Source organism: Ixodes scapularis, unplaced genomic scaffold (genome assembly GCF_016920785.2).
Source record: "Ixodes scapularis isolate PalLabHiFi unplaced genomic scaffold, ASM1692078v2 PGA_scaffold3__209_contigs__length_174095766, whole genome shotgun sequence".
Classification (NCBI taxonomy): Eukaryota; Metazoa; Arthropoda; class Arachnida; order Ixodida; family Ixodidae; genus Ixodes; species Ixodes scapularis.
In genome coordinates this window covers 106,671,525-106,690,388 of record NW_024609868.1, presented here as the reverse complement: position 1 = coordinate 106,690,388, position 18,864 = coordinate 106,671,525, and the positions used below count along the sequence as shown (strand labels likewise).

General features: G+C 50.8%; 1 pseudogene; it reads left to right on the top strand.

The window, feature by feature from the left end:
* Nucleotides 1–12,445: 12,445 nt before the first annotated feature.
* LOC115317265 lies at nt 12,446–13,285 on the top strand (annotated as a pseudogene).
* Nucleotides 13,286–18,864: the final 5,579 nt, after the last annotated feature.

Sequence of the window (18,864 nt, the reverse complement as noted above, 5' to 3'; positions counted from 1 at the left end):
GAGGACCTTGCAAATCCTTCCACAACCACGAATCTCTGCCGACTGTAGAGCCCTCTCGACAAAGGTGCAGACGAGCTTGCACAGCCAGACAGCTTCAAGTCGTGGATAGATGAGTCCTCCTTGGTCAAGGCTAAACATGAACTGATATGCTCCGTCAAGCGATACATTTCCCATAAGTTGCGCTTGCATTTAGGACACGTCACCTGCAAAGTTGAGCGGGTTCTACACATTAGCCTTCCTTGCTTTCACTGAGAAATTCTTATTGCTTTGCTAGGTTGAATGTTTCAGCTAATTACTTTGAAATACGACAATTTCTACAAATAAAAATGGTCACCTTTTGTTCGCAATCGAGGGCCAAGTAGCCAGCCATGTAAGTCAGCCGTGCGAACTCAAGTTCGGAAGAGACTTCATTGTACTTCATCAACTGCAGGCCTTCCTGTTTCACGAGAGGAGTTGGCACATTTCATCACCGTCTGGCACACAGAACTAGAACGCGCATTTACATTTTGGCAGCTTCCAAAATGCCAACACAAACCACACACGCAACCGCAGAGTGACACTACGATAGTTTCGCCGAGCACAGCGGTGCATAGGTGGGGGGAAAGCGAGTTTTGCTGCCTTCTGCAACCGCGGCAGCGCCTCGGTATCGGCGAAACCAATGACAGGCAGATATTGTATCTGGGTAGCGGAGCAAGAGCGCGTTGTGCGCCTTCTCTATACTCCGTTTCACGTTATGTTGTACCGCTGCGAAGGCTGGAAGCGCGAGCTCATAGCGTTGACAGCTGCCCTTACTGCACGAGAGCTTGTGCCGCCGAGATCTGCCCCAGAGCAAGGAGCTCGCGCTTACAGCCTTTCCTGCGGTACAACATAAGGGGAAAGAGAGTATAGCTTTCAGCTCACAAGACCGCTCACCGATGTGCAGCGTCCCCATGGAAAATGGGAGAAGTTTCCTCTCACACGCGCTCTTTTGTTTTCGGAAAAACATCGGCAGACCGCACCAACAGGGGGATCGAGTGGCCGTGCCCTTACCCTGGAGTAAGATCGAGTAAATTTTAGAACACGGCCTTTGTGTCGACTCGGGGCAGGAGATAACCCACTACGGGGTCAAAGGCTAGCTTTCTGAATACCAGATGAACGTAGAGGAAAAGCGAAGGAGAGGAGAAAACAGACTCATGCCGTTGGACTATCAACCTTTTAATGAAAAACTTTCTTTTCCTCGACACTATCCGTTGAGATAACTTCTTCTTCTGTCGGGTAGTCTAGCACTATCAGTGTTTGTTTTCTCCTCTCCTTTGCTTTCCTCTCCGTTCAGCTGGTATTCAAGGAAGCATGTCAAACCAACCAGCTCAGCTCCAGGCAGACTTGTACCGTACGCATTACAAGTAATCAAATTACTTGTAATCGATTACTTTTTGGAGTAATTTTGTAATCAGCTGATTACTTTTGTTAAGCAGTAATCAGAAGAGTAATCTGATTACTTTTTAAAGTAATAGAATTACTTGTAACTGTTACAATTTGTCCACGGGACACCCCCCCCCGCGGGTAAACGCCTTTTTTTTATGAAATGACCAAATTAAATTACGCTTTTTTTTTCTTTTTTAACGGAAAAAAAAAAGATTTTTGCAGAGCTGTAGGAAACGAGGTCAATCTCTTTCTATGTGCAGTTTCTGTGGAATGTCCACTTTTTTTTTTTTTTTTTTGTGAGCTGGGACTGGGAGTAGGAAGCCCAGGGAAGCCACAGTGCGTGACAAAGGCCATTCAGGGCGAAGTTTGAGGAAGCAGAATGTAGCTTTGTGAGTCCTTGGTTCAAACTAGCCCCCTCACGCACACACACATAGAAATAAAAAAAAATAAAAAATAAATCCTGCTTAGGGTACCTACTCGCAGCCCGTAGGAGAACCAGAACCTAGAGTGCCTTCATGATGAAGGCACTCTAGACATGAAGGCGCCCTACTAGAACCGAAGAATGCCTAAAGCGGATGCAAAATATAACAAAGCAGTTGAAATATTTCCCGATTTCCCCTATGTGGGCTTTGTGACAAGCAATGTTTCGAGTTGAGAAGTGGTCGGGGCGATCTCTGCCGCTAATGGCTAGTACACATGATCCGTTTCAAATCCTGGAGCTGCTGCTCTTTTGTATAACATGCGAGCTCATACACATGTGAATAATAAAATGAGCGACGCAAACTTTGAGCGACAACCCTTGGTCAAGCTTAACAAGATCCAGAACCCCCTCCGCTCCCCCCCCCCCCCCCCCCCCACACACACACACACTGGCGAACGCCCAAATCATTAAACGTCTTCAAACGAATTCTATGATTGTGTCCGCATTGTGAAGGTGCAACGACCACGAAGAGGGAGCCAGTTTTTCTTCTTCAATACTTGTGCAAATGTGAAATAGAGGTTGGAAGTGGTTCATTGTAATGAGCGCTAAAGATGTGTCTTCACACAATGAAGTAATCGGAAAAGTAACGATTACTTCTTTAAGTAATGTCCAATTACTTTTGCCGTCGAGTAATCAAGTAATCTAATCGAATACTTTTTAGCCAAGAGTAATAGTAATTGTAATCGATTACTTTTTTTTAGTAACGTGTACAAGACTGGCTCCAGGCCGTCACAACAAGGGCGAGCTTGGGAGAGCCGTGTGTATGTCTCAGCGGTTCAATGGGCGAACAGGATATGGCTGACGTTTGGGGTGTCGAACGGGTGGGAGAGGCCCAGGGGGGTAAAGGTGGGTGAGGAGGAGTGGCAAATCCCGTGCGCCGACATCCTGGGTCCCGAGTGAACGAACGCAAAAGAGAGCGACAGAACACGAGAGAAAGAAAGCAACGTTGCCATGGTAACGCGAAGAGTGAAAACTCTTAACAATATAAACAGTGATAATTTAACGTTGTAATCTAAATTATGAGCTATTCTAACGCTTATAAAAAGCAATAAACTCATTACGCTGCATTAACTTCCCTTCTGTCGAAATCTCGGAAATCTGGTGGTTGCGCAGTTTCGTATTCCTCAACCGCGCCCAGCCGCGCCCCACTGGCGAAGCCGGGTATATGGTTTAGTTTAGCGTTAACGCGAGGCCGTACATCTGCGCGCTTGTCAAAAAGAAAGCTTCGAAAGGAACGTGAATATCTTTCCACCGGTAAGTTCGTGAATTGTTGAAGTTCACGAAACTGCTCTGATGATGTAACCGTGTTTGGGACCCAGAAGGTCTGCCCGCATGATCCGCCGCTTGCGGCAGCCAGAATGTATGGGAAAATGGCGGACCTTTTCCTCTAGAGTTAGTATGTATGATCTCTATGGAGAGGCCTTGCGCGCACGTTGTTTTCTAGCCACTTATACCGCTGTTACACGGGCACACTTAACTGCAGTTACGCTAAACCACAATTAGCGCACAATACTTGCCGACAACATTCTGCGGCGATGCAGTCAGAGCTACGGGCGAACGTGCGCTTGAGCATCTTGAGCACCCATCAAAGCAGTGCACGCGCTCTCTTCACTTCTTTTGAGATAGCTGTCCGAGGGTATAGTGCGGCATCTGTGCTGCCACGTAACCGCAGTTAAAGCTGAGTTAACCGCGGTTAAGTGTGCCCGTGTAATACCCTTGTTACACGGGCACACTTAACTGCAGTTAGGCTAAGCCGCAGTTAGCGCACAATACTTGCCGACAACATTCTGCGGCTATGCAGTCAAAGCTATGAGCGAACGTGCACTTGAGCATCTTGAGCGTCTATTAAAGCAGTGCACGCGCGCTCTTCATTTCTTCTGAAATAGCTGTCAGAAAGTATAGTGCGGTACCTGTGGTGCCGCGCAACAGCAGTTAAGCTGAGTTAACCGCGGTTAAGTGTGCCCGTGTAATACCCCTGTTACACGGGCACACTTAACCACGGTTAACTCAGCTTAACTGCTGTTGCACGGCACCACAGACACCGCACTATACTCTCGAACAGCTATTTCAGAAGAAGTGAAGAGCGCGCGCGCGCACTGCTTTGATGGGTGCTCAAGATGCTCAAGCGCACGTTCGCCCATAGCTTTGACTGCATAGCCGCAGAAGGTTGTCCGCAAATATTGTGCGCTGACTGTGGCTTAGCGTAACTGCAGTTAAGTGTGCCCGTGTAACAAGGGTATTACAGGGGTATAACAGGGGTATTAGTCTCAAAGCCAGTCGCGTTTCACCTTATGTTGTACCTCAGCGAAGGCTAGATGCGCGAGCTCATAGCGTTGGCAGCTGCCCTTAATCCACGAGAGCTTGTGCCGCCGAGATTCCACCTAGAGCAACGAGCTCGCGCTCGTAGCCTTTTATGCGGTACATTATAAGGTGAAGTAGAGTATAGGTGGCAGCACATCTTTGCCAAAAGGTGAATTGTAAGAGGGCCGTGCAAACTGTGACAGTGTAGTGTAGTGTAGTGTAGCATTCGGACATATGCCCGAATGCTACGGTCTGCACCACATGCGGTAACCACCACGACCCAAATCAACAGGGATGCCCCACTCTTAACGCACCTTTCTGCCCAGGATGCAAGAAGGCGGGACATCTCGGTACGGACCGCGCGTGCCCGACCTGGTAAGGAACGAACAAAAAAATGCGCGAGGAAGCAAGAAAGTACAAGGAGGTGCATAAGCTCCAACAACAACGGGAGATCGCGAACAGAGAAGTCAGGACGCCCGACCCACCCAGCGCCTCCTCTCTGTAGGCCGACTTGCTCAAGGAAGGCAAGGACCCTGCAGCACTTCAAACTCCACCGCCGCCGGCACCAGAACTCCAAGAATTGCGCAACACGTGCGCATTCCTCAAAGCCGAACTGGACCGCCTCAAGGCCATAGTCCAAGTTCAGCCAGAAGAGAATAATCACTACAAATCAGCCCTCAGCCAAATGAGAGCAATCACATCAACCTTCATCAATGCATGATAAGAGTGCTTCAATGGAACTGCGTGGGGCTGCGCAAGCGGGCGGCGGAGCTCAGGGCGCGACTGTCAGATAAGCCTGATGAGAAACCTGACGCGTTACTTCTTCAGGAAACCAACATCACCGACATCAACTTTACAGGCTACACGGCCTACTCCAGCCCGTCAATTACATCAAAACGCCCAGGTCAATCAGCTAACCCCCCGGGGAAGGTTGTTGTTTATGTCAAAACGTACTTGCCCCAGTACCAAATAGACCTTACACCTTACTGCAATGAAAATCAAGAAGTAGTGGCGGTCCCAGCCTTGGTCCGGCAGCAAGACGTCATCTTCACTTCTATATTATGTAGACCCCTACAGAGGAAGATATACAACCACGGGTGGATCGCGCACCTGCACGACCTCCACCCACGGGAACAGAAACTTTACGCCGGGGACTTTAATCTTCACGACCGGGCATGGGGCTACGACTCCAACCACGAGAGTGCGGAAGAGCTGCTGGGCGAGATGCAGACTTACCGTTTACATCTCGTCAACAAGGCAGGAACCAAAACAAGGATCGGAGATGTCAGGCAAAAAGACACAACCCCGGACCTCACCTAGACATCGAACACACACACAACATCACAAGTGGAAATGCTCCCCGGAACCCTGGGGCAGCGACCACTTCCCGATTTTCTTCGAATTTTCGCCTACAAGAAAAGTCAAAGAAAAGACCAAGAAAAGGGTAGTCAAGACTATCCACTGGGATGAGGTTAGGACCGCGCTAGAAGCACATGAGTGCACGGGATCCAGCTTCGAAAGTCTTCTCAAGAGCGCCATGAAGGCAGCCACAATAGAATCGAATGTCGAAGAAGGCGCTCCGACTCCTTCTACCTATTACACTTGTGGGCCAAGCGCCTCCAAGCGGTGCAACAGTACCGCAAGGGACGTAAAACGCCGCAAGCTAGGTGAGCGATTACGCGCACCACGATTGAGGCCAAACATTACGCCCAACAATCAGACACCAACCGTTGGCTACAGTACAGCTCTTCCCTTTCTGACATGGCGTCAATTGCCAAGCTGTGGGCAACAAGTCGAGCCCTGCTCGGGAAGAAGAAGACGGAAGTCGCGACACTCACGCTCGCCCTCAGGATAGACAAGACGGAAGAAGAACTCGCGTCGATGGCCGGGGACCTTTTTTTCCCCAACCCGTCCCGATGAGCTGTTTGGCCCCGTACGACACAGAAGCCCTTGCTCCAGACGACGGCATGGACCGAGAGTTTACTATGGGAGAACTTGAGTGGGCCCTCCACAAAGGGAAATCCTGTTCGGCGCCGGGACAGGACAAAATCACGATGAAGATGTTGAAGAACCTTCCTGAGAGCACCAAGGAGCAACTCCTCGAGTGGATTAGTCACATCTGGGTCGCGCGGGGAAACTTCCCGATCAATGGAAGCACTCTGCAGTCGTTCCGATCCCTAAGCCCGGCAAGGACAAAGGCTCACTCGGCAATTATCGGCCCATATCGCTCACATCATGCCCTTGTAAAGTCATGGAGCGTATGGTACTGTCACGAATCGACTGGTACCTGGAGTCCTCGGGAGCCTTTCACCCGGCCCAGACAGGCTTCAGACCCTGTCTTGGAACTCAAGAGAGTCTCGCCCTAATTTCGGCAGACGTCATCCGCAACATCAGCCCGGGGCACGCAACCATAAGAACTATCGTAGCAATCGACATCAAAAAAAGCATTTGATTCGGTTCCCCACGCTTCAATCATCGGAGAGGCAAGTCGGTTCGGCATCACCGGCAGGTCGCTTAATTTCATCAAGAACTTTCTCGAAGGGAGAACACTCTCGGTGCGCCTCGGCACGCACGAGAGTGAGCCGAGAGCGAACCGAGTGGGAGTTCCACAAGGCTCCGTTCTCCCCCCACACTTTTCAACCTGGCGATGGCGGCCCTGCCCCATGAACTCGACAAGATTCCCGGACTAGGCTTCACCGTGTATGCGGACGACATCTCTATATGGGCACGAGGAACAGACATCAATAAGCAGCAGGAGACTCTCCAAGCCGGCCTAGACACCATTGAGGCCCACCTATGCAGGGTAGGAATGCAAGCAGCACCCGAGAAAACGAACTACACTGTAGTGACAACTCCCAGGCTCAGGAAAGCCAAGCTAAGCGAGAAACTCAATCTCGTATTGGCTGCAAAGAAGATCCACCCCTCCCCGTCGGTTAAGATTCTTGGAATTACGATAGAGCAATCCGGGAGAGGCGACATCTGGATCCAAGATACTATCAAACACTGCAACTCGGTGCTCAACGCTATCCGTAGGATCTGCAGCGCACGAGGATGTGCGACAGCACTCATCGCCGGAAACATGGTAAAGGCCCTCGTAGTATCGCGTGTATGCTACGCAGCCCGCCACTTCTGGCTGAACAAGTCTCAACGGAAACGGCTGGAGACACTGAACAACCAAGCAAGACGCGTAATCACTGGCCTCCCGAGGTTTACTCCCCTTAGTAAACTAAAAGAGTACGCTCAGATCAACAAACTGCACGACGTCGTCCAGGCCAGGATCAGGGCGCACGACGAGCGCCTCAAGCTCACGCAGCAAGGAAGGAGCTTTATGGAACTTCTTCGAAGACCCGTAGGGCACCTTCCAAAAGTGCTTGAACAGCTCGCACCATGGGAGGATCTTCCGGCTATCACTGAAAGCAAGCCCAGCGGCGCTCGGAAGGGGGACACCAAACAAGCAGAACGCAGAGCCAAAGCACACTGCAAGATGGTGCAATCGTGGGACCGAATCAAGATCGTGGCTGCTTACACGGACTCTGCTTCGATGGAAGGCTCCATCCTCCTGAAGACGGCAGCCGTCGCGTTCCCATCACTCCTGCTCGAAGAAGCAGAATGCCTTCCCCCTGGCACCTCTACCAAAGGGGGAGAACTCGCAGCTATCCGCCTCACCCTCGAGACGGCCAACGCACACCCCGACCAGCTAGCTGAGAATCTCAGGATCTTTACGGATTCTCAGGACGCAGTGAAGGAATGCAGAACTAAAAACAGCCCCAGCCGAACAGTCCGAAAGATTAAGAAGCTCGCCTCGAACCTTCGATCCCGAGGAACACACACGAGAATAGAGTGGATACCCGGTCATAAAAAAAAACGACGACGACGACGAGTCCGGTAGGACCATTGTCTACATTGCTCTAGAGGTAAATGACAATTTTATATATATATATCTGTCACCGATTCTTCCGCAACCCCTCGTTCTTCAACGAGGGGCAGCTGTCCTCGGCTCTTGAAGCAGTGACCCGTCTCCGACCAACGGGGATTAAGGAAAATGAGCCATCCAAACGCACCGCCACAAGCATGCAACGCAGACCAATCAGCCGAATCATCCAACATCTCTGAGTGCTCCCCTGATAACGTCATGGAGGAGTCTGATGACGAAGGTGAATGGATCACCAAAGTAGCAAAGAAACGACGCCACGGATCCAATTCGAGTGAGGCGACGATCATCACTCAGCCGACTCACAACGTTGCGGTCATTGTCAAACCTACTAATCCGACCACGATCATCACTAACATGAATCCTCTGGCTCTGAAACAGATGCTAGAAAACCTGGCACCAGACGGAGTAATCCAAATTCGACCAAATTATCCCCTTAACCTATTGGCCATAGATGCAAGAAATATAGAATCAACGAAGTCCCTTCTTCAGCTGAAGAAGCTTGGCACAATCCCAGTTCAGACGTATGAGCCAGCACCCCCATCTTCCAATGTTGGCGTTATTCGCGGCGTATGAACAGAAATCACAGACGCGGACCTCTGGGCATCAATAAGGAAAAAAGCACCAGTCATTCAAGTGAGGAGACTCGGCAAGACAGAGGCGGTAAATCTTGTCTTCTCCACCAGAACCTCACCAGAATACGTCTTTGTGGGGCACACACGATACAGTGTCCTTTCCTACCTCGAAAAACCTCGGCAGTGTCCTAAGTGTAACCGCTTCGGACATCTGGCGAGCACATGCTCCAGAACGCAACGCTGCAGCCGATGTGGTGGAGAACATGTCGTCAGCGAGTGCGAAGCGAAGCAACCAAGGTGCATAAACTGCAAGAGAGGCCACGATGCCACGTCCCGGAACTGCCCAGCCTACAAAGCTGAAAAGCAGATAACTAACTACAGAAGCTCGAACAATGTCGACTATACGTCTGCCAAAACTGTCATCACGAATGAACAAAAGATTCGAGGACTGGAGAAGCACCGCACTCCCCACAAGCAAAAGCAAAGCTTGGAAGGAGACAAGAAAGCTATCATCCCAGAGATGAATGAAACCGATTTTCCTCCGTTGGATACGCTGTCATCAGAAATCATGCCGGAGCCAATGGTCCCGTCTGCAGAGCAGCCAGAGTCTTCACCCAAGAATGCAGAAGCTGTTTCGACCCAGAATACTTCTAAGAACCAAGAAGTACCAAGAAAATGGGCAAGAGAACACCTAGCTCAAAAGAAGCCAAGATCAGTTGCAACACCCAAGTCTCAAAGCCTTGGTAATGCGTTGTGCACAATTGTCACGCTGTTGCGCTCCTTCCTCACTTCTCTCCAGTCACCCATCGCTCAAGCAATGATCACAATTATCGACATTGTTGTTCCACTTGCCACTTCCTGGTGCAACTAGACTGCTTCATCGGGAACAACACATCGCAAAGTGAAAAAACGAAACATACGAAGAATACACTTCCTCGCTGCAATAAAAGCAGCTTATTCCCCACAATAATACAGTGGAATGTCAATGGGCTTCGAAACAAGATAAATGACTTACGGCAACATTTACGGAGACACGAAGTCGAGGTACTCGCCCTTCAGGAAACCAACTTGAAGTCAGGAGCGAACCGACTATCTCCCTACGTTATCTACACTAGTATTCCCCGAACAACATCAACAACAACAGACGCACCTAAGGCATCTCTATTTGTACACAGAGACTTACCTCAGTTTCAAGTGGATCTTTCAGATCTCTGCGACCAAAGCGCAGAATACGTGGCTGTCACGATACAAAAAGACAACTCGGACGCCATGACAATCGTGTCGGTATATATTCGGCCCAGTTCTCCTTGGAATCCTTCCATCTTACGCACGATCCTTTCTAGGTGTAAGCCGGCTACGCTGATCCTTGGAGACTTTAACGCCCACAACGAGGCCTGGGGGGACAAGCAAACGTCCGCTCGTGGCCGGTCTCTAGAGGATACCACAACAGCTATTGGCCTCCGGTGTCTGAATGACGGCACTGCAACCTTTGTGAGACCAGGCGTAGAGAGCAGTGTGCTCGACCTGAGTTTCGCCACCGCTGCAGTACGTGCGCTCTGGCTCGCCGAACCCGACAGCTGGGGCAGTGACCATCTCCCTATTATAATTACTTCCCCAGAGAAAAAACCTGTCACCCACAAGGCTTGTTCTGTAACAAACTGGGATGCCTTCCGAGTGTACTTCGAAGATATAATATCTACTGGCACCACTGATCACACGACCGCCATCTCTCAGGCGCTCTGCAAAGCGACACGGAGAGTTACGGTTCCTATATATAGACCCAACCCGGACCTAAAATACTTAAGGCTACGTGCCTCGCGCCGCAAAGCACAACGACGTGCCTTGAAAACATCAAGACAAGAGGATATACAACGCTATCGAAGGATTGATGCGGCATTTCGTAGGCATACCAAGCGCTTACAACGGAAACAATGGCGACAGCGATGTGAGACCCTTCACTCTCCCGGTGGCGGAAGGCAAGCATGGCGAATGGCCCGCATCCTGGCGGGTCATGCTGTTCCCCGCTCACTGGTCCTTGGCCTTGTTATCGCGCAGAACATCACGTTGCCTCAAGCCGCGGAACTCCTTGCTGATGAATTCACCTCTGCTCCCGCTCCGCCACCGGGATTTGTCGCAGCCACTGCTACCAGCACGCCAGCGCAGGTTGCCAGCAACTCCGATTTCACGCTGAATGAACTACAGCATGCTCTTCAGCGTTCTTCTCGGAAACGCACCGCACCAGGCCCAGATGGGATAACTTTTCAAGCGCTTCGTAACCTTGATGATACGACGCTTCCTGGCCTTCTGGAATACTTAAATCATATTTGGCGCTCGTCTGATATTCCTCCTGCCTGGCTCAGATCTGAGGTTGTTCCCATTCATAAACCAGAAAACCGATAGGTGTCACCAGCTCCTACAGACCGATATCTCTTACATGTTGTCTAGGGAAGGTGATGGAGCGAATGGTCACGGCGCCTTGACTGGCAGCTCGAGACATCGGGCACCCTGCCTAATCAGCTGTCTGGCTTCCGCAAACAACGTTGTACGACAGACGCGATCGGCAGCCTCGTATCAGACATGGAACAATCGAAGGCAACAAGGCAAGCAACAACAGCAATATTTCTCGATATTAAGAAAGCATTCGATGCAATTCCACACAAAACCATTATTGCTCAGCTTACAAGGCTCGGGGTTGCAGGCCGAGCTCTGGCATTCGTACGCGCCTTCCTTACAGGAAGGTCTATGCACGTACGCCTAGGTGGAATCCGAAGTTCCCAACGTACGATAACCCAAGGCGTTCCCCAGGGCAGTGTTATAAGCCCTCTCTTATTTAACGCTGCTATGGCGGCACTGCCTGAGGCTCTACGGCGTATGAAGTCATCGGGACCTGTCATTAACATCGCAATATACGCTGACGACGTGGCCCTCTGGACTACCGCCCCGACTAAGATATATAGCAAGATGCAACAAACCCTCCAGGACGGATTGACTATAGTTGTAGACGAGATTTCTAGACTAGGCCTTACGCTTTCCGCCTCCAAAACAGCTGCCCTTCAATACCATCCAACGGCTAGAGCATCGATCAACAAAATCTACACAATTAACGGAACAGATGTAGCACGTGTCCGAACGTACTCCTACCTGGGGTTTCTTCTGGATGACCGCATCTCCTGGAAGCCTGCAGTCAAGGCAACACTGATCAGATGTCGCCGCCACCTCAACGCCGTTCGAATGATGATGGGCAGCAGGTGGGGAACGTCTCAGGTCATGATGCTACAGTTATACAGAGGCCTCATTCTTTCGAGATTATTATACGCCTTGCCGCTGATTCACTTGAGCAATGCACAGTTTGCAGCCATTGAGACCCTGCAAAGGATTGCACTTCGCTTCTGTCTGGGTTTACCGAGATACTCCCCGAACATTCCAACGCTGGTTGAAGCGAGGGTCAACCTTGTCGAGAACCACGGCAGAGAGCTGACACTTCGCCACATCGCAAGGCAATCATCCTGCCGGTCAACAGAGTCCCTCTTGAACCATATTCGAAGGTGTCCTCAATCTCGCCTTGGATCTCTCGCTAGAGACTTTGAAGGAATTGTGGGCACCTTAGATAGAATCTACCCGGCACCACCACCTTACGCCTCGCCGCTGAACATCAGTGAATCTATTCCGGAACTCAGAAGCAAACGCTTCACAGCCCAAGTTGTCGCTCGGACCCTCGCAGAATACCGAATTGAGGTGGATTTTCTAGGATGGATGCGTGTATATACCGACGGCTCGGTACTTCATAGCCGCAAATCATCCACTGCAGCAGTTTTTATACCGGAACTAAAAATGGCCAAATCCAGGAAACTGAGCTTTCACACTACATCTACCACTGCCGAACTTGCCGCGCTTTGGCTAGGCCTTGACATCCTCAACAGTATCCCTCACAGTGGAAAGGCAGTGTTCCTCACAGATTCCAGAATAGCTTTACAACTTCTCGGTAACCTTGAAGACGCCCCACAATATGCCAGATACATTGGACACATGACAAGAAACCTAGAGTCTAAAGGATAGCATATAGCATACCAATGGCTGCCATCACACGTCGGTATCTCGGGCAATGAGACAGCCGATCGTCTCGCTAATGCAGCTCACCACATTCATGTACCAACACTTGTTATACCAAAAATGTATGAGGCCAGACTTATTATTCACAAAGAAATAGAGAAACTACATCCGGACACGCGCGTCTCTACCGGGAAGCCACCCGCACGCGTGCCTCCAAAGCTGTCCCGAGCCTCCGCTTCACTACTGCACAGACTTCGCACTGGTTGTGCCTTTACTGCGAAAGCCGTTCACCGTATGGACCCAACAATAAACCCAAACTGTCCATCCTGTGATGTTCCCGAGGACCAGGACCATCTCCTCTGGACCTGCCCTACTCTAGCGGACAAAAGAAAATCGCTTCTCGACGGCCTGCGGCAAGCAGGCGTAGCAAGTGCTACAACACAGGACATTCTTTTTCCCCCAGGTTCTGCACGCGATGTCTCGAGAACATTCGCCGCACTTCTCAAGTTTTTGGAGGACACCAGTTTATTTGACCGCCTCTAACCCCGGTGTGTGACATACACTGGGCGATGGCAACACTTCTACAACCGAGCCACAAGAACTGCTGACCAATTGTTCTTTTTTTTTTCTTTCTTCCTTTTCCTTTTTGATCCCTTTTCATCCCATTTTCCTCTCTTCTCTTTTCAATCTGTTCCTTTTCTTTATCTCTCTTCTTTCTTTAGCTTTTTCTCATCTCCCCTTTCATCCCCCTCCCTTCCCCGGAACTAACTCGCCCCCACTAAAGGAGTGGCCAACATGTTCCGGCTTTCCGCTACCCTCACCACTAACTACTACTACTACCCGGTCATTCGGGCATCCCCGGAAATGAAGCAGCTCACCGCCTGGCCCGCGCGTCTTTGATTCTTCCCCGCGGCACAGACGAAGAGCAGCCACAACATGACCACAGTTACGGCCTCATCGCTCGTGATCGGGCATCGCGGGCCAACAGCAAAACAGAGGAATACGACCCGGGCGAGGACAGAGCCCGGATCAAGGAAAACTATTTAGTAGAACTCGAAGAGAAACTGACCGAGCCGCCGTTCTCTGACCTCCCTCACCGGGGATTCGGAAGGCGAGGGCAGGTTCTCTTAACCAGAGTCCGGACCAACACGGCACTTACACCTGCATGGGTCGCATCGTGGAGTAGGGGCAAAAGATCAGGCCTCTGCATACAATGCGACATGCGCGCCAAGGCAGACATTCACCATCTCTTGTGGGAATGTCCCAAATACAAAAACGAAAGGTTAAAACACCGACCAGCAGACATCACATTCCTGGAGGGGTGGGCCCATCCACCCGGCCCAGAGAACATCCAACGAAGGATCCTGCGTGGACTTCTGTATTTTATCCATAAAGGCAAGCTGGACGTCTTCATTTAGCCCCCGAATACCTCTCCCTCGTGCCAGCGCCCAGGCCTAGTCGTCATCGGCGCACATCCCCATTCCCCAACCCCTATTTTTTTAATGGCATTAAACGTTTTCTGAACTGAACTGAACTGTGACAGTGTCTAGGTGGCGCTTGGGCGCAGCCAAAATCAATATCATGATCATCGGCCGTCGCACACACCCGACTGCCCATAATGCTAGAATCGTGGCTAAAATTAGAGTATCGGCACTCCGTCCCCCGACATTGTTGTGGGCGCCGCCATTTTGGCTCGTATGCAGGGCAGACGCAACTGCCGATCGTCATGATTCAAATGTGCGACTTCCTCAGCATTAGATTTAGTGTTAGGAAGGTCATGTAATATTGCTTTGCTCTGTCGCGAACGGTTTAAACATTTGTGGAGGGCGGAAAAGCATTTCCTGTGATTTCAGATAAAGCTTCAGATAACTGGCAACCATGATTGTACGACACAATATGGCCAAGTGTCGTTACTCTGAAGCGTAGCTTATTTAGTGGCACTAGCTAAAATGTTAGAAGCGCGAGCCCAGCGCGTTTAGCATGCCGGCTTCTCACGCGCTTTCTGCAGAAGCCGGAACGAGTTGGCCCGCGTTTGTGGAACACTGCTTCCGCGTCACACTGGGCTGCTGGTCGTATGCATGGACCTCGGTTCCTGTATTCGGCAAATATTACACTGGCGACGAGGATGTTTACGCACTGAAGTTGCGGCCGCCGACAGGTACGGCTGTTCCAGAATGCCATCGGTCGGCAAGCGCGAACCTTTCGACTCGGAATCTAGCTGGGAGGAGTACCGGGAACGAGTCTAGCAATACTTCATCGCCAACGATGTCAACGAGGACAAACGGCGAGCCGTGTTCCTCACCTGTTGTTGCCAGGCCACGTATTCAGTGCTGCACAGTTTACTGGCTCCAGAGAAGCCGTCAGAAGCCACCCTGGTGACCATCTTCGATGTACTTGACAGGCACTACTCGCCGAGGCCGTCAGAAGTCGTGGCGAGTTTCAAGTTTCATTCATGGATACGTCATGCCGGGGAGGCTGCAGCAGATTTTTTCGTCAGGCTAAACAAGCTTGCGGACGACTGCGGTTTCGGCATGTTCCATGACCGGATGGTGCGAGACCGTAGAGTCGGGGGGATCAACGATGAGGCGATACAGTGGCGGCTTTTAAAACTTCCGAACCTGACCCTCGACCTCGCGAAGAAGACTGTCATCGCGATCGAAGCAGCGACTAAGGATTCGCAGCTGCTATCGACACCGAGACTGCCGAGCGTTGTGGCTGAAAACGCAGTGTCATATGATGCTTCTACCACCTCTACTGCTGCTAACGCATCGAAATGGAGACAAACGACTGGCGCCATTTCCTGCTTTCGCTGCGGGGGCGAGCACTTCGCCACCCTGTGTCGTCACGCAAGTAGCATCTGTCACAAATGTCGGGGCAAGGGCCATCTTTCACGAGTTTGCAAGGAGAATGCGAGGTTCGGTGGCCGAGCGCCGCGAACCATGCCACAACGATCGGTCCACGCCGTGGGCGAAAGCGTGAGGAATGTCTCGCCGCCGGAGGTCTACGAGATGTGGCCACTGGGGGCCCCTGCAGTCGATGGCCAGCCGCTCCGGGTGGAAGTTTCGGTGGACGGGATTCCGTTACTGATGGAACTCGACACGGGGGCCAGCGTGTCCGTCGTGTCGGAAGAAACACCTCACCAACGATTTCCGCCGTTGCGGCTCGACCTGTCGAGCGTCATGCCGAAGAGCTACTCGGGTGAACTATCTCCTGTGCGTGGAAGCTTCGCTGCAACCGTACAGCTTGGAGACCGCCGGTGCCAGGACATTCTGTACGTCGTACCGGGTGCCTTTTCGTCCCTACTTGGGCGGGGGTGAATGAAGGGTCTCGGCATTGGGTTGCGTGGGGCAGAAGAAATAAACGCGGTGACGTCTGTTCAAGATCTCATCGCTAAGTATTCGAGTGTTTTCAATGATGGCCTAGGACCTTTCAAGGGCGTGGCTGCTAGGATAACTGTAAAAGACGACGCCAAGCCAAGGTTTTTTAAGCCTTGCCTAGTCCCGCGTTCGCGATGCTCAACAAGGTTAACGAGGAACTGCAGCGTATGGAACGCGAGGGAGTCCTGCGTACCGTGAGGACGTCGGAATAGGCCGCGCCTATTGTTCCGGTCTTGAAGCGGAATGGACAGATTCGCATCTGTGGGGATTTCAAGGTGACGGTAAATCCTGCCGCTGTGCCTGAGAAGTACCCGATTCCTCAGGTAGAAGGCCTGTTTGCCAAGCTGAGTGGGGGCAAGAAGTTCAGCAAGCTGGAATTGAAGGATACGTACCTACAAGTTGCGCTGGATGAAGAATCCTAAATATTGGTGGCCATCAATACTCCTCGCGGTCTTTACCAATACACGCGCCTGTCACTCGGTGTGACCTCGGCACCATCGATTTTCCAGCGTGAAATGGATAACCTGTGGCAGGACCTCAAGTACGTCGTCGTGTATTTCGGCGACATCCTTATGACTGGCGAGAATGACCAAGATCACCTGCAGAACCTAGAAAAGGTACTAACCCTACTGAAAAAAACCATTTGAAATTCAAACGGGTGGCAAACTGGTAAATCAAACGGGTGCAAACTTGTCGACCCGTTTGGATCAAACGTGATTATGGGATACGGGTAGCCGTTTGAAACGGTACCCGCTCGAAACGGTACCCATTTGATACAGGTGCCCGTTTGGAACGGGTGCCCGTTTGATACAGGTGCGCGTTCGACCTTGCACGGGACCACACGTTTGAACGTGCCTTTCGAATCGGGAAATTATGCGCTAACCCTAAACGGGGATCGTCTGGTAGGTTAGTTATCTTAAACTTATTTAAGACGTTCCGAAACTCATAAAACTCATAAACCTATTTATAACATGGAGGAAACACGTAGAACAAATGTGCTCACGTAGGTGCTTGCAAATGGACAGGAAAACAGACACAAAAGATTGTTTTCAATTCTCCTCAAAGTTTATTACGTCTTCTGTAGACAAGAACAAACGTGCAAGCGATCTGTGAAATGTGAGAGGCACTCTAAGCTTTTATACAACTGAGAAGATAGCAAACCAAACAAGAACCGAGGTAATTCTAGACTATGAAGGTAGACTTTCGGGAGATTATTCGCCCGGCTGCCGCGAGAATAGTGGCTGCATAATTATATAGATAATCTGGAAGAGTCCAAGTAGAAGAACGGTCAATCGTTGCCAAGAAGTAAGGTTGCAGTGCACTTACCATAAAAATAGCGGACTTGAAAGATGTAATCCGCGATATTTGTCGACACGGTCAAAGCAGGACAACCACACAAACACAAATGAGAGGGAACGGCTTCTTGGACGTTTCAACACGATGTGGTGCACAAGCTGTCAGTTGCCGAACCCAACCAAACCGCAAGAATTCCTGACTTCTTTGAAGAATCGCTTGTTGCCGATATAGGCGTAGGACTTTTCGAACACTGATAGCTTTCGTGCACATCCAATACGTTGTCGAGAGACATCCTCATAAGACCGCGGGGTTAGGCGACAGATCGAAGCAGATGGACGCGCGAAGGTCGAGCTGGAACTGACAACAAGCAGACAAAGAAAAAAGCGGCTGCTAGGCGTACCCTTCCGGATCTCGATGCTTATCAGCGTGTAGCTCGCGCGCGGCTGCAGGTCACGTGACGGGTGACAAGAGAGGAGGTAGGGGGCGAGGACCACAGGTACGGATCCTCTCCCTCTCCCCAGGCATTCCAGTGAGATGTGTTTTTGTAACCTCGAAAAAAAAACACGCGCGCGCGCATTTTAGCACACTCGAACCTTGGAAATGGCGGCGGGGCGGCCAGAAGCCCGGCTTGCGCCCGAGCGAAGAAAGTATTTAGCGCGAGCTCGTAGTTTGACTGCTGCAACGGCGGGCGTGCCCTCGCAATGCTCGATGTTCTTGCAGCCGCGTGTACGCGTGATACCTTCTCTGCGTCTTGAATTAAAGTGAAACGGAGTCTAAACGTACATTCTTTCACGCGGTCGCGTCTTCTGCGAGAGAGATTCGAGCTGAATAAGTAAATTGAGGCAACAAAGAAGGACAAAGTTTTAAAGTTCTGTCAAAAATATCGGCTCACCGACGTCGCGCGTTTACGTAAAACAACAACAAAAAAAGGTGTTAGTTTTAGTTGCTGTATAAGCGAACATCAGCGCAATTGAAATGTAAATATAGTTACTTTTTTTTTGTGTTACGCGGACGATCTGAAATCGATGAACCGACGCTCCCAGCCTTCCGGAAACATTGGCTGCCACGGATGAAACTCTAGGCGTGCCCACGCCGCCGATCTGTACGTTCAGTATCAAACAGGCTCCTGAGAGCCGTTTGATTAAACCGGTACAGTTTGCAACATGGTCACCGGTTTGAGCAAACGTGCGACAACTTTGCCCAAACGAGTCGCCCATTTGCCCAGACGAGCGACCCATTTGCCCAACGGGCGACCCGTTTGACAAAGGGGTGACCTGTTTGTCCAAATAGGTGAGCGTTATGGCTCATACGGGAGACCCCTTTGAGCCATACGGGCGACCCCTTTGACAAACTGGTGACCGGTATGGTTAAACTGTTACCGGTATGGACCCGTTTATTTTCATATAGGCGCCAAATGTTTTTTTTTCAGTAGGAAATGGTCTGCAGGAA